Raw genomic sequence first — 15,877 nt, forward strand, 5'->3', positions numbered from 1 at the left:
AATTCCTTGAAGTTCTCCAGCGACGGCTCATTCATCCCATCTTCCAGAAAAACCTGAAGTAATTTCAGAGCAGCCTGTGTAAAATGAGACTTAAGATTAATTTACCTTCCATTTGCACTCCAATCCCTCTTGCTTTGGACAACAACTTAGCATGCCACTGGGCTATGGGCAACTTTTTTTTTTTAATGGGGATGGGTCTCAGTCGGGGTCTCAACTTACTGTTGCGAGTTAAAATAGTAGAATGCACAAGGTGTATTCAAAATTTGGTTGTGCATCAGCAGTATTTATTTTGTTATGTCAGTCACTGATAGTCACTCAATTAGCCTATGTCAGCTAACATTTTTTAGATTGGTAAGTTAGCTGGCCGCTAGACTAACTTAGTAATCATGGTCAATTTACTGTCCGGGGGTCCCCCATTGATTTTGTTAGTCAGTCTCACTCGGATAGCATATTAAAAACTGCAAACATTTATCTTCACATTATGGCAAAATGTGTAGAACTGCCTGAAATTAGTTATAAAACTGCTAAATCTTCTCTCCGCCCCACGGCAAAACGTAATAATTATCTCCACTGTCAAGAGGGGAGCCGCTAAAATGTTTTGCTCGCAGTATGTGTGTGTGTGGGGGGGGGGGGGGTATGGATGTTGGTACGCAGACCCTTGAGCAACTACGGCCCCTCACGAGGAGTTCAGCTTTTTTGTGGCCCCCTATCCCGTCAAAGTTGTCCAGGCCTAACAACTGTCTAGGTACTAAACAGGCTCCATCTGTCTTCTATCATATTGATTATAGATGAAAAACAGCACAACTGACACCTCAAACAGCTCCATCTGTTGCCCAACCACTTTCACACTAACAAAGTACTTCACACAGACTCCGTTCTCTTGCTCTATTGAAAAGGCCAGGTGGAAAAGGAAGGGGGCCAGGTGTGGTTGAGGCCAGGGGGACAGTCAGGTAAGAACATGTTGGAGACCCCCCCTGGGAGTTTACAGGCAAACTCATAATCTATAAAGAATGAATCACTCAGGGGCTTCATTAAATGAAGATAGTGAGAAATATTTCCATTGTGTACTTCCCCTTGTCTATTTTGAAGAGAGAGTTCTGCGTATGATACTTATTTTTAGGCTGTTGTTCAATCCCTCATTGTATCCCTTTGGAGTTGAACGTTGGACAACTGACTGCATTGTATGATGAAACTGTTGTGTCCTGGAATAACCAGGTTGCCATTTTCCCCATTTGCATTCCCTCATGCTACTCAGGTGGGTGCATAGCATTCTGGTTAGGGTAAGAGAGGGAGGAAACCTAACAAAACTCAACTATTGCCCCCACAGAGACCTACATCCTTCCAAAATAGCTGGAACATTTCCGTACAAATGATCAACATCAAAACGATAAATAAAATACAAAATGCACTTCCCCCTCACATCTGTGTCAATTCTAGCTAGCACTTAACTGTGCAGAAACTATAATGTCCAGTGGTCCACACACACTATCATATTCACACAAACTGCCCATCTTCAAGTGAAGATTCCAGCAGCCCCCTGCAGATATTACAGTTCCTCCGACAGAGGAATAGCTACTTGGTGACGCTAAAGCAATCTTCGGAGAAAGCAGCTCAGAACACAGTAAACAAAGAAGCCACAAGAACACACACACGCCTCTGCAATTTAGACGGGCAGAAAAACATCTATTCAACCTCAGGTTAGCCTTCAATTGCTAGTTGAAGGGGCAAGCAGCTTGGCAAACACCAACGTTGAACTGAAGAACCATGTTCAAAGTCCTCTGGAAAATGGATCGGATTCTTCAGTAAATTGGCCTCACAGAACTGAAAGCTGAGTGACAACTGGTCCCTTCAGACAGTGGAACACAGCGCATTCAATCCTACTCCTTCCCCTCTCAGACTGTTGACTTTGTATGGTTCCTTTGAGTGTGTTTTCATGTGTGCAATTAACTTTTTCTTCAGGCCTCTTCACATCGCTCCAGGCCCAGGCATTTTTAACCAGTCTAGTGTGAATGACACACTTCGGTTCTTAAGTCTTGAAGAAAAGCGCTCATCCACCAGACCGTGAAGTCTGTCTACCTTAAGATCTTCTCCTGGATGTTGTTCTTATAGGAATTCAGGATTTCTTGGTATTCAGGTGCATTCATTTCTAAAGGGCAGCTTACGTAATTTTTACACTGAAACCTTGTTTCGCTACGACTTAAATGGACAACTGACTGTCCGTGATCTTATAACCTCTGGATGTAACATCTTGTTGGAAAAGCATTCATTGAACTCTTCTACTCCTAATGCTTCCTTATTGCTGTAAGGAAGGAGCACAACACACTCATGTTCCAATGCCCACTCTTCTTTTATGAAAGTGAGTCATAGTATGGCCACTGTGTGTATAAAGGTGTTGTGTAGTGAGCTTTGATTCGGTATAAGGCGGTATACCATTTTTAAACATTAAATAATTGTATTTCCATGATTCCAACATTTCACGCAAGTGATTTGATCTAAATCAGAAGTCAAATCAATTTTTGCCCATATCGTGGAGCCCTACAAGACAGTGTCGAAATGATCTCAAATGAGATCAACTTTGGTTGAAGTTTGATTGAACGGTATAAAACAAATCACAATGGAGAAAGCCCCATTGAAAATCACTTACAATGTATGCGTTTCAACTCTAGGGTCATGCACAACTCATAAAGCAAATGTTTAACTTTTATTATTCCAAATCATCATTCCATAAATGCCAAGAGTGTGCAAAGCTGTCATCAAGGCAAAGGATGGCTACTTTGAACAATCTCAAATATACTTTAATTTGTTTAACACTATTTTGGTTACTACTTTTGTGTCAACATTTTTGACTGGTACTGTATATTGTGATATGATATTTTGGCCATAATCTCCCAGCCCTAATTTGGCCCCAAAAGCCCGGCCACTGGCTCTACTGGCTGAGCGGCGCTCCATGCTGTCCTTCCAGCAGGGTGTTAAAAGTGCTCAACCAGAGGGGACTGCCATCATCAGTTCACACGGAGGGACACTGAAGCGTCATGTGACAATCGAACAGAACACTTCCCTCCCTCCCTGGAAGAGCGTTCCATGCCATGTGTCCTTCAGGCCCCTGCCAGTCTACCGCCTGCTTCGGCTAGGCAAAACGAACAAGTGTGCTCGCATACTCCCTTAAAAAGACAACTCAAGAAATGTGTCATTAATTTTGACGAGGAGATCTTAGTCGCGCAATTTTACATCTAACTAACATGTTTGGTGCAGTTTGCATACACCTTTATCCAGCTGTGTCCACCCCTACCCTCAACACCCTTCCCCTCAGTTCTCCCCAAGCATCCTGTGAGTCAACACAGAATAAACGAGAGTGTATACATTTGACTGAATGTAAGTGTAAGAAACAGTGTACGGTTTGATTATGTAAGAGGGAGAGTGTATGGGTGTGAATGAGAGAATGCATGAGTGTATTTGAGCATGAAAGAGTATGCATGTGTGAGAGAATGAAACACTCCTCAGTCTCCCATTGAGAGCCCTATTAGTGCACACTCACTAATCATGGCTCACTGAGTGTTAGAGAGAGACAGGTTGAGGAAACAAGATAGTGTGCAGAGACAGACAGACAGGAAGGTGTTATTTTGAGGCTAGCTGTCTACTCCACACAGCCTTCTGGGACTCTGACTCCGTTAGAATACATTAACATTGATTAGTCATAGTCTGGTCCCAGATCTGTTTGTGCTTTTGCCCACTCCATTGTCATGCCAAAACTGTTTTGCATGAGCATTCCATAAGAGAGCCGAAACAGACTGGCACCCGGGCTAGATTAGTCATCCACCAAGCACATAACTTTAGATTGAGCTGGTCACCTTGGGGTGTACTTTGGGGCACTTTGTGAGTCATCCCCCAAAAAATAATAAATAAATAGCAGTAAACATCTGATAGAGTGTGGGAGCAAAAAAAACACCCATTTGGTATATTGTGGAAGACTGAACTTCATAGTTTTAAACAGTAATGGTCAAAAACATGTCAACCCACCAAGACATCTTCTGATGGCATTAACTGTGGAGTTGGACATACTGTAAAAACCTATGAAAAAGTTACACATTCATATTTATCTTTGTAACTAAGGCAGCCCTTACCTGTGGACAGGATGTGGTGCATGGCCACGGACAGGAAAAAGAAGGCGTCGCTGTAGTAGGCCCCGGAGCCGGCACTGAAGTGCTTCTGCATGGCCTCCACGATGGGGAAGAGCTTCTGGCTCAGGACCCCCACGTCGTGGAACACCACCTTCACCACAACACACAAAAATGAGGGCAGTCAGTCATATGAGAAACATCTCATTCAGACAGTCAAGTCATTCCGACTTGATATTGTCAATTGCACAAGACACATGCGATTAGAATAATAATGTCATGGGCAAAATCAGGATGGGCATAAGGGTTCATTACTTTCAAACAAAGATCCCCCTGTCCCACTTCCCCTCCTCTCCAGGTCACTTTCCCAGCCCATGAAACCCTGCTGCCCCCAGTGGGCCTAATCCCACGGTGCAGGGCAGGGATTTGGCTCCAGCGGTCCCCACTCCCCAGTCAGATTATGTGGATCTCCCTCCAGATTAATGAAAGAGGATTTTGCAGTAATTTATTACTGCAGAAACAAATATGTTCCAGATTGTGTCTCGGTTAAATGCTACTGCATTAAAGATGTGTGTGTGTGTGAGAGCGAGAGAGTGACTGTGTGTGGTAAAGGTGGGGATTAGACATATTTAAAAGCAGATGTGTGATTTGGACATGCAGACATAATTTAATGTTCCATAACTGATTAAGATAAGCCTCCCCTACGTCTAGCAATAAAAATAGCCCTGGAGATTGTATTGTGGAACAGCACGTAAGCCTAGCTTTGGAAACAGCTAACTGTTACGTTAGCCCATAGACTACCCACTAACCACGGTGCAATTAAAAGACCATCATCACAATAATTGTAGTTTTAATCAAATAAATCTTCTAAAGCTAACTGGGTGAAATCTGAATGTTGTGCTGATTTTGCCTTTCCCAAATGACTTGCAGCTGAGAGCGCCTCGATTTAGAAAATGCGGGAATGAGAGCAGCAAATTAAACATTTATATGATGTTTATTTCTAGATTTTGCTTGTATATTTAATAGATTACGTTCTTTTTTTAAGAGCTATGTATGAATAATTCAGATCGTAAACAAGACAGGGCAAACCACATGTACTAAATAGCCTAATACAGGAATACTCTTATATTCCTCAGGTGTACTGAACCAAATTACAACTTATATTCTATTTCGACTATAGAACATAAAGGAAAGGGTAGGCAAAGTGGAGCAGGAGAGAATAGACTCACCGAACATAAAATAGTCTGTCTATGATTGTCATTGTGATTATACACCGAACAAAAATATAAAACGCAACATGTAGAGTGTTGGTCCCATGTTTCATAAGCTGAAATAAAAAGATCCCATAAATGTTTCATACGCACAAAAAGCTTATTTCTCTCAAATTTTGTGCACAAATTTGTTTACATCCCTGTTAGTGAGCATTTCTCCTTTGCCAAGATAATCCATCCATCTGAGAGGTGTGGCATATCAAGAAGCTGATTAAACAGCATGATCATTACACATGTGTACCTTGTGCTAAAAAGGTGCAATTTTGTCACACAATTTTATTTTATTTTTTATTTCACCTTTATTTAACCAGGTAGGCTAGTTGAGAACAAGTTCTCATTTGCAACTGCGACCTGGCCAAGATAAAGCATAGCAGTGTGAACAGACAACACAGAGTTACACATGGAGTAAACAATAAACAAGTCAATAACATGGTAGAAAAAAAGAGAATCTATATACAATGTGTGCAAAAGGCATGAGGTAGGCAATAAATCGAATAATTACAATTTAGCAGATTAACACTGGAGTGATAAATCATCAGATGATCATGTGCAAGAAGAGATACTGGTGTGCAAAAGAGCAGAAAAGTAAATAAATAAAAGCAGTATGGGGGGTGAGGTAGGTAAATTGGGTGGGTAGTTTACAGATGGACTATGTACAGCTGCAGCGATCGGTTAGCTGCTCGGATAGCAGATTTTTAAAGTTGTTGAGGGAGATAAAAGTCTCCAACTTCAGAGATTTTTGCAATTCGTTCCAGTCGCAGGCAGCAGAGAACTGGAAGGAAAGGCGTCCAAATGAGGTTTTAGCTTTAGGGATGATCAGTGAGATACACCTGCTGGAGCGCGTGCTGCGGGTGGGTGTAGCCATCGTGACCAGTGAACTGAGATAAGGCGGCACTTTACCTAGCATAGCCTTGTAGATGACCTGGAGCCAGTGGGTCTGACGACGAACATGTAGCGAGGGCCAGCCGACTAGGGCATACAGGTCGCAGTGGTGGGTCGTATAAGGTGCTTTAGTAACAAAACGAATGGCACTGTGATAAACTGCATCCAGTTTGCTGAGTAGAGTGTTGGAAGCTATTTTGTAGATGACATCGCCGAAGTCGAGGATCGGTAGGATAGTCAGTTTTACTAGGGTAAGTTTGGCGGCGTGAGTGAAGGAGGCTTTGTTGCGGAATAGAAAGCCGATTCTTGATTTGATTTTGGATTGGAGATGTTTGATATGAGTCTGGAAGGAGAGTTTGCAGTCTAGCCAGACACCTAGGTACTTATAGATGTCCACATATTCTAGGTCGGAACCGTCCAGGGTGGTGATGCTAGTCGGGCGTGCGGGTGCAGGCAGCGAACGGTTGAAAAGCATGCATTTGGTTTTACTAGCGTTTAAGAGCAGTTGGAGGCCACGGAAGGAGTGTTGTATGGCATTGAAGCTCGTTTGGAGGTTAGATAGCACAGTGTCCAAGGAAGGGCCGGAAGTATATAGAATGGTGTCGTCTGCGTAGAGGTGGATCAGGGAATCGCCCGCAGCAAGAGCAACATCATTGATGTATACAGAGAAAAGAGTCGGCCCGAGAATTGAACCCTGTGGTACCCCCATAGAGACTGCCAGAGGACCGGACAACATGCCCTCCGATTTGACACACTGAACTCTGTCTGCAAAGTAGTTGGTGAACCAGGCAAGGCAGTCATTAGAAAAACCGAGGCTACTGAGTCTGCCGATAAGAATATGGTGATTCGCCTCCCGGGTGGCGCAGCCGGCCGCGACCGGGAGGTCCGTGGGGCGACGCACAATTGGCTTAGCGTCGTCCGGGTTAGGGAGGGTTTGGCCGGTAGGGATATCCTTGTCTCATCGCGCTCCAGCGACTCCTGTGGCGGGCCGGGCGCAGTGCGCGCTAACCGAGGGGGCGGGTGCACGGTGTTTCCTCCGACACATTGGTGCGGCTGGCTTCCGGGTTGGAGGCGCGCTGTGTTAAGAAGCAGTGCGGCTAGGTTGGGTTGTGCTTCGGAGGACGCATGACTTTCGACCTTCGTCTCTCCCGAGCCCGTACGGGAGTTGTAGCGATGAGACAAGATAGTAATTACTAGCGATTGGATACCACAAAAATTGGGGAGAAAAGGGGATAAAATTTATAAAAAAAATAAAAATAAATAAATAAATAAATAAATAAATAAATAAATAAAAAAAAAAGAATATGGTGATTGACAGAGTCGAAAGCCTTGGCCAGGTCGATGAAGACGGCTGCACAGTAATGTCTTTTATCGATGGCGGTTATGATATCGTTTAGTACCTTGAGCGTGGCTGAGGTGCACCCGTAACCGGCTCGGAAACCGGATTGCACAGCGGAGAAGGTACGGTGGGATTCGAGATGGTCAGTGATCTGTTTGTTGACTTGGCTTTCGAAGACCTTAGATAGGCAGGGCAGGATGGATATAGGTCTGTAACAGTTTGGGTCCAGGGTGTCTCCCCCTTTGAAGAGGGGGATGACCGCGGCAGCTTTCCAATCCTTGGGGATCTCAGATGATACGAAGGAGAGGTTGAACAGGCTGGTAATAGGGGGTGGACAATGGCGGACAGTTTCAGAAATAGGGGGTCCAGATTGTCAAGCCCAGCTGATTTGTATGGGTCCAGGTTTTCCAGCTCTTTCAGAACATCTGCTATCTGGATTTGGGTAAAGGAGAAGCTGGGGAGGCTTGGGCGAGTAGCAGCGGGGGGGGCGGGGCTGTTGGCCAAGGTTGGAGTCGCCAGGAGGAAGGCATGGCCAGCCATTGAGAAATGCTTGTTGAAGTCTTCGATTATCACGGATTTATCGGTGGTGACCGTGTTACCTAGCCTCAGTGCAGTGGGCAGCTGGGAAGAGGTGCTCTTGTTCTCCATGGACTTTACAGTATCCCAGAACTTTTTGGAGTTAGAGCTACAGGATGCGAATTTCTGCTTGAAAAAGCTGGCCTTTGCTTTCCTGACTGACTGCGTGTATTGGTTCCTGACTTCCCTGAACAGTTGCATATCGCGGGGGCTCTTCGATGCTATTGCAGTTCGCCACAGGATGTTTTTGTGCTGGTCGAGGGCAATCAGGTCTGGAGTGAACCAAGGGCTATATCTGTTCTTGGTTCTGCATTTTTTGAACGGAGCATGCTTGTCTAATATGGTGAGGAAGTAACATTTAAAGAATGACCAGGCATCCTCAACTGACGGGATGAGGTCAATATCCTTCCAGGGTACCCGGGCCAGGTCGATTAGAAAGGCCTGCTCGCAGAAGTGTTTTAGGGAGCGTTTGACAGTGATGAGGGGTGGTCGTTTGACCGCGGACCCGTGGCGGATACAGGCAATGAGGCAGTGATCGCTGAGATCTTGATTGAAGACAGCAGAGGTGTATTTGGAGGGCAGGTTGGTCAGGATAATGTCTATTAGGGTGCCCATGTTTACGGATTTAGGGTTGTACCTGGTGGGTTCCTTGATGATTTGTGTGAGATTGAGGGCATCAAGCTTGGATTGTAGGACTGCCGGGGTGTTAAGCATATCCCAGTTTAGGTCACCTAACAGAACAAACTCTGAAGCTAGATGGGGAGCGATCAATTCACAGATGGTGTCCAGGGCACAGCTGGGAGCTGAGGGGGGTCGGTAGCAGGCGGCAACAGTGAGAGACTTATTTCTGGAGAGATTAATTTTTAAAATTAGAAGTTCGAACTGTTTGGGCATAGACCTGGAAAGTATGACAGAACTTTGCAGGCTATCTCTGCAGTAGATTGCAACTCCTCCCCCTTTGGCAGTTCTATCTTGACGGAAAGTGTTATAGTTGGGTATGGAAATCTCAGAATTTTTGGTGGCCTTCCTAAGCCAGGATTCGGACACGGCAAGGACATCAGGATTGGCAGAGTGTGCTAAAGCGTGAGTAAGGCAAACTTAGGGAGGAGGCTTCTGATGTTGACATGCATGAGGCCAAGGCTTTTTCGATCACAGAAGTCAACAAATGAGGGTGACTGGGGACATGCAGGGCCTGGGTTTACCTCCACATCACCCGAGGAACAGAGGAGTAGTAGGATGAGGGTGCGGCTAAAGGCTATCAAAACTGGTCGCCTAGAGCGTTGGGGACAAAGAATAAAAGGAGCAGATTTATGGGCGTGGTAGAATAGATTCTGGGCATAATGTGCAGACAGGGGTATGGAGGGGCGCGGGTACAGCGGAGGCAAGCCCAGGCACTGGGTGATGATAAGAGAGGTTGTATCTCTGGACATGCTGGTCTCAATGGGTGAGGTCACCGCATGTGTGGGGGGTGGGACAAAGGGGGTATCAGAGGTACGGAGAGTGGAACTACAGGGTCCATTGCAAACCAAAACAATGATAATGAAAACTAGCCTGAACAACAGTATGCAAGGCATATTGATATTTGAGAGAGACATACAATAAGGCATAAAGTGATTGCAGGTCTTGATTGGGAGAGCTAGCTAAAACAACAGGTAAGATAACAGCAGCAATAACAGGGTGCTAGTCTAACACAGCAACAACAGGTAAAAATGGCGACGCCTAGGCAGAGAGGGTCGGATTAACTACACACAGATCCTGAGTTAAAGCACAGAGCCGACAGATAAAACACAAATAAACAGAATGGAGTACCGTGAATTAATGGACAGTCAAGCATGCATCAGCTATGTAGCCAAGTGATCATAGTGTCCAGGGGGCAGCCGTAGATGGAGCAGGGAGGCCTCCACTAAGCTAGCACGCGGCGTTTAAAGTTAGTAGCCCGGGGGGTGGTCTGCTCAGACGGAGGGGGTCTGCTCAGACGTGGTCGTGTCGACAGAGAATCCAGAGAATCCAAGCCGAATGGCGAAAGAGAGGTTGTGAATTGTAGAATTGTGTTTGCTAACTGGTGCTAGCTTCGTGGCAGTGGCGCTAACTGCGCTAGCGGCAAGCTAGCTGTGAGGATCAGAAGTAGTGGCTCAGGGATTACGGCAGGAATCCGGCGTTGTTGTCGAGAGACAGTCCGATGCTGGTAAATTGGTGAGTAATATCCAGGCTAATAACAGGGCTGGTGTCTGTGCAGAAGGTAAAAGCTACTAGCAGCGGCAAAAAAATGGCTAAATTAGCTTGTAGCTGATTTAGACCAGTTGTGATGGATTGGCAGGGCTCTGTGTCGGCAAAAAAAAGGTCCAGTCCAATTGGCAAAAGAGGTATTGTAGCCCAAGAATTCGCTGGTAGACCTCTTCGGCTAGCCGGCAGATGGGCCTAGCTCGAGGCTAGCTCAAGGCTAACTGGTGCTTGCTTCGGGACAGAGGTGTTAGCCAGTAGTAGCCACTCGGTTGCAGCTAGCTAGCTGTGATAATACGGTGTAATTGTCCAGAGCTTGCGTCAGGAATCCGGTGATGTGGTAGAGAAAAAGCAGTCCTATATGCTCTGGGTTGATATCGCGCTTGCAGACTGGCAGGTATTGGCCCGGTATTGAAGCTGGCTGTGTCCGAGTTAAGGGCGAAGACCGCAGCAGTGGCTAACTGACTACTAGCTAGTTATCTGGCTAGCTTCTGATTGGGGTTACGGTTCTAAAGTATAAAAAAAAAAATAGCAGGTCCGTACCACATTGGGTGAGGCGGAATGTAGGAATGTATATTCAGTTCCTAGATGGAAAGTGAAATTAAAATATATACGAAATGTATACGAAAAATACGAATACTATTTACACGGGACAGACAGGACAAAGACACATCCGACTGCTACGCCATCTTGGATTCTGCCACAGATGTCTCAAGTTGAGCGAGCGTGCAATTGGCATGCTGACTGCAAGAATATCCATCAGAGCTGAATATTAATGGCTCTACGATGAGCCGCCTACAACGTTGTTTTAGAGAATTTGGCAGTATGTCCAACCGGCCTCACAACCGCAGACCATGTGTATGGCGTTGTGTGGGCAATCGGTTTGCAGATGTCAACGTTGTGAACAGAGTGCCCCATGGTGGTAGAGGGATTATGGCATGGGCAGGCATAAGCTACAGACAACAAACACAATTGCATTTTTTGATTGCAATTTGAATGCACAAAAATATTGTGACGGGATCCTGAGGCTCATTTTCTTTAAGGTATTTGTGGCCAACAGATGCATATCTGTATTCCCAGTCATGTGAAATCCATAGATTAGTGCCTAATGGATTTATTTCAATTGACTCGTTTCCTCATATGAACTAACTCAGTAAAATAAATGAAATTGTTGAATGTTGCGTTTATATTTTTGTTCAGTATAAATTCAATCAAGAAAACGTTGAATCTAAACCGAACAATGCAGACTGAACCAAGTTGCTTACTAATGCCACTGAGTACAACTAAATCCAATTGCTTACTAAAGCCAATAAGAAGAGCATGTTCTGAGTTGGATAGTTGACTAAGTACATGACAGCCAACAGAGGAGAGGTTAAGCCTCCTTTACGCACAAACCACTGGGATAATTACTTACTTGAGGAGAGGGGAGCTTTATCAAATTAAAAAAGGCCACTCTGTATTAAACCCTATGGGACATTAGCACAGGGGCAGCTGGTTGTCAGTCTGTCTGCAGCATGCTGATTATCTGAAAAACCACTAAGGCCTGAGACCATGGCACCACATAATTATCCCATTATCTCTACTAGTTCTAGCATTATAGCGTAACTCACTACATGATCATGACTCATGTGAGGCTACAATGTGTCTAACAAAAACAGAGAGTGAGAACATTTTGCTAAGCCAACACTATATTGATAAGTCACAATTCCATCCATAATTAGGCTACAAAGTTGGCTACAAAAGTGGTTTTCAGTTTAAATGTCCTTCATAACAATTGGGTTATACGCTAGCAAACAAGACAGAATATAGTAAGAAGAATAAAATACTCAGTCTAAGCAAGGCTAATTTTCCATTGTGAGTGACTCACAAGTGAGAAAAACAAAAAAGGTGACATTTCCAGTCACCTTGTTGGGTAGAGAATAACAGTTTCCTTTCCAAATCTGAGTCAAACTTCCGCATTGTTGAGAAGAATGTTTTCAATTGAAAACAGCCATTTCAGTATAGGCCTAAATACGTAGCCTAGCTCACATTAACAGGATACAGTACAGTCAAAATAAAACATACAAAAACACAGGAATCAAAGGGTTAGATACAAGCAAGTTAATAAGAATTTAATTTGGGCAGGTATTTGGTTCTGCACTGGTTTGAGAAGGGAAGCCCACATTGAGAAAAGCTTCCTTTCAGCTTTTCCTGGCTGGCTTCGCTGACTCCAGTCCACTGAACAGGGGGACTAGGGTCACCGACTGTCACCCCTCTACGTCATGAGAGCCTGCAGTACGAGCAACCACAGGGATGGTGGAAAGCCCATTGTCCTGTCCCATGCTTGTACCTACTGCCTAACAAATCATAAGCAATGTGGGCAACACCCATGGGACCGGGCAATAACAACAGAAACAACGATTTTCCTTCAGTTCATATGGGCTACTCTGTCAACAAGGCCACACACAAGCATATACACTCACTTGTTAGAGTGAGAGTAACTTACACATGCGCGTGTGAGTGTGGGTCAGAGCTGCTGTAATGAGCATGGCCCCCGGCGGTGGGATTGTATAGGCTGTTTGCGCTGGTTTTACAGGGGTCTCAGCAGTGTTGTAAAGTACTTAAGTAGCACTTTAAAGTATTTTTTACTTAAGTAGTTTTTGGGGGTATTTGACAACTTTTACTCCACTAAATTCCTCATGGAAATACTGTATTTTGTACTCCATACTTTTCCCCTGACACTCAAAAGTACTCATTATTTGAATGCATAGCAGGACAGGGAAATGGTCAATCACACTTATCAACATCCCTGGTCATCCCTACTGATGATTTGGTGGACTCACTAAACACGTATGCCTCATTTGTAAATTATGTCTTGGAGTGTGCCCCTATCTATGCGTACATTTTAAAAATAAGAAAATGGTTCTGTCTGGTTAACTTAATATAAGGAATTTGAACATTTGATACTTCTACATGTGATGCTTAAGTATTTTTCAGCAATTACATTTACTTTTGATACTTAAGTATATTTAAAACTAAATACATTGACTTTTAGTCTTTTTTTGAGTAAATTTCTATTTTTTTACTCAAGTATGACAATTGGGTACTTTTTCCACCATTGGGTCTCAGACAGTGTTTTGTCACTAAAAATTCACAGAGGGGTTACATAACCAATGTCCTGTGTTGGCGCTCCTGAGAGATAAATAATTAAAGAAATTAGGTGAGGATCTGCTGAAAAGCATGTCAACATGCTCACAGGCCATTGCAGTTCATAGCCAGCCCCATGAAGATCCGTCCCATTAGTGACTGTGCAGGATGTGTTTGTGTGTGTTCAGTGGGCCCTGGGTGTTCAGTAAAGCGCTACTCATCTGAGAGCTGCTGCTGCATCCCATGGCTGGGGCTGACAGGAGCGCAGAGGAATAAACTGGATGTCACAGCCTGTCAAGTTCTCATTATATAGCATTACCCTGTTGTGCCTGACAAAGGGGGCTGGAGCAGGGTTCGGTTGGGAGCATTAGCTGAAGAGGGAGTAATCTGTCCCTCTGGCTCTGAGCCGCCTAAGATGCTAAGCTGAGGAAACTGCTAAACTGAGCAAACTGCCACTCAATCCAAGGCAGAGGATCAGACTAAGCTAATGCAGTGCCTCAACATTCCCCATCAGATGAAGATATGTTACCGGGGACGTGCCTGGCTGGTGAGGGAGGATTTACTTTCATTAGAGGGGGATAAACAACTTGTAAACCAGTTTGTTATCGCGTGCTCTGTGATGCAGACAAAAGAGGTGAGCGGAGTCCCTTACTGCAACAAACTGTACTCAGATCAAGGGGATGACAGAGGAATTCGTAGTTAGGAATCGGAGGTTAAATTTCTTTAGCAGAAAGTCTGCCATGTTTTGCTCTACCGCAGGTTTGAAATCAGACTGTCACATACTCTTCAGGTACAGGGCTTCTGTCAGTGAAGACATTCTAAAGATGCATCAAGACCATGCATGGACTATATTAGGGAAAGCATAATCCTCCCAGTGGCTGAAAAAAAGCAGAAGAGGGGTATTTCTAAACCGTAATATGTTTTGGAAGGGCAACACTGCCCCCCTGTGTTAAAGAATACAACTGTTCACTCAGTGCATTGTTGCACTCTCTAGCCAGTCTGCTCCTCCAAGCGGGGCCTGTGCTTGCCAGGTTCAGGAATAAGCCTCGTTTTAAGAATTAAACTTGGGTCTCCACACTTTAGGACTAACATGCCATGTAACACCAGCACATATACACTGACTGGTCACCCTGGTAAGAAATGCATCAGGGCTCCAATCAGACTTGCCTCGTACTGAAACGTTGCGTCGAGGAGCAGCCCCGGGAGCATCCTCTCGCCCAGCTCTCAGCTGGCCTCGTCGCTCACAAAATGAAGGACCAGGACCTCTTCGTCCAGGAAGAGACCGTATTTAGCCATGGATAACATGGCCACCCAGAACTTCTCCTGAAGGCTCCGGCTCTTGTCCACCTTGGTGAACATCATGAGGGCATGGTAGTACTGGCTGAACTTGGGTCCACTGTCTGCCCCAATATCCGCCCTCCTAGTCCTGCCTTCGCCCTCCTCCCCATCTCCACCCTCTCGGTGCAGCAGCCTGGTGTCCAGGGAAAGGTCTGCGTCGTTCCGGTTGGCGTTTTGGCTGGCCTGGGTCTGCTTGATGCGATTGGTGTTGCTTGAGAAATCATGCCTCTCCGAGCCAAAGTAGTAGAAGGCTGCAACGGCCAGAGCTGCTCCGAGGAGCAGGACAAACTGATGGAACCTGAAGGTGCCCATGCAGTAACTATCACAGATGAGTGTCAAAGACCTTATCGTCACAACTTGCAGAAAATGGGGATGAACCCTGAGTTCAACATCCTGTATGTTTCTAATGTACTGTTGGTTTCAGAAAGAAGCCATTCATTTACTAGTCTTGTCCACACCCTGACAAGTTTGAGTAGTCCTTTTCCTATAAAATTGGAATGAATGTATAACTAGGGTCAGTCTTACCCTTCAGAATGGTGTACCTTTGTACAATACAACAAAGTTAATATTGTCACATGAAAGAAATGTGATGTGTAGTGCAAATTAAATACATCCACAATACAAAGTAGCTGAATCACATTAAATAATGTAATGTTCTTCCCCCCCCAAAAAAACAGCGATTCTTGCAACAGCACACATTCTTGTGTGAAGAGCTAAGCTGAGCTTGTAAAGACAGGAGCTTTTCGTGAAGCTAGGTTCTCCAGCATGCAATGACCTACCTGAGGAACGCTCAATAAATTCACTATTGATAACTGGTCGCGAAATTTGCTAGCAAAAACATTGAATCATCAACAGTCGATACTTCTAAAAATGCTTAGCTGTACAACTACGTTCATTCCGTGGGGTGCTGAAATTCAACAATGTATTTATTTTTTATTATCGAATACAACCACCGACTTTTTCCTCATATGTGTTGCTCAAATCAGTCCGAATGCGCTTGTGCCGATTGA

At 44.7% G+C, this 15,877-nt stretch overlaps 1 pseudogene; it reads right to left on the bottom strand.

Moving 5' to 3' along the window:
- Window positions 1–15,340, bottom strand: part of LOC139540888 (xyloside xylosyltransferase 1-like) — a 59,525-nt pseudogene extending 44,185 nt beyond the window's left edge.
- Between the last annotated feature and the right edge of the window lie 537 nt (window positions 15,341–15,877).

This window comes from Salvelinus alpinus, chromosome 16 (assembly GCF_045679555.1).
Source record: "Salvelinus alpinus chromosome 16, SLU_Salpinus.1, whole genome shotgun sequence".
NCBI classification, from domain to species: Eukaryota; Metazoa; Chordata; class Actinopteri; order Salmoniformes; family Salmonidae; genus Salvelinus; species Salvelinus alpinus.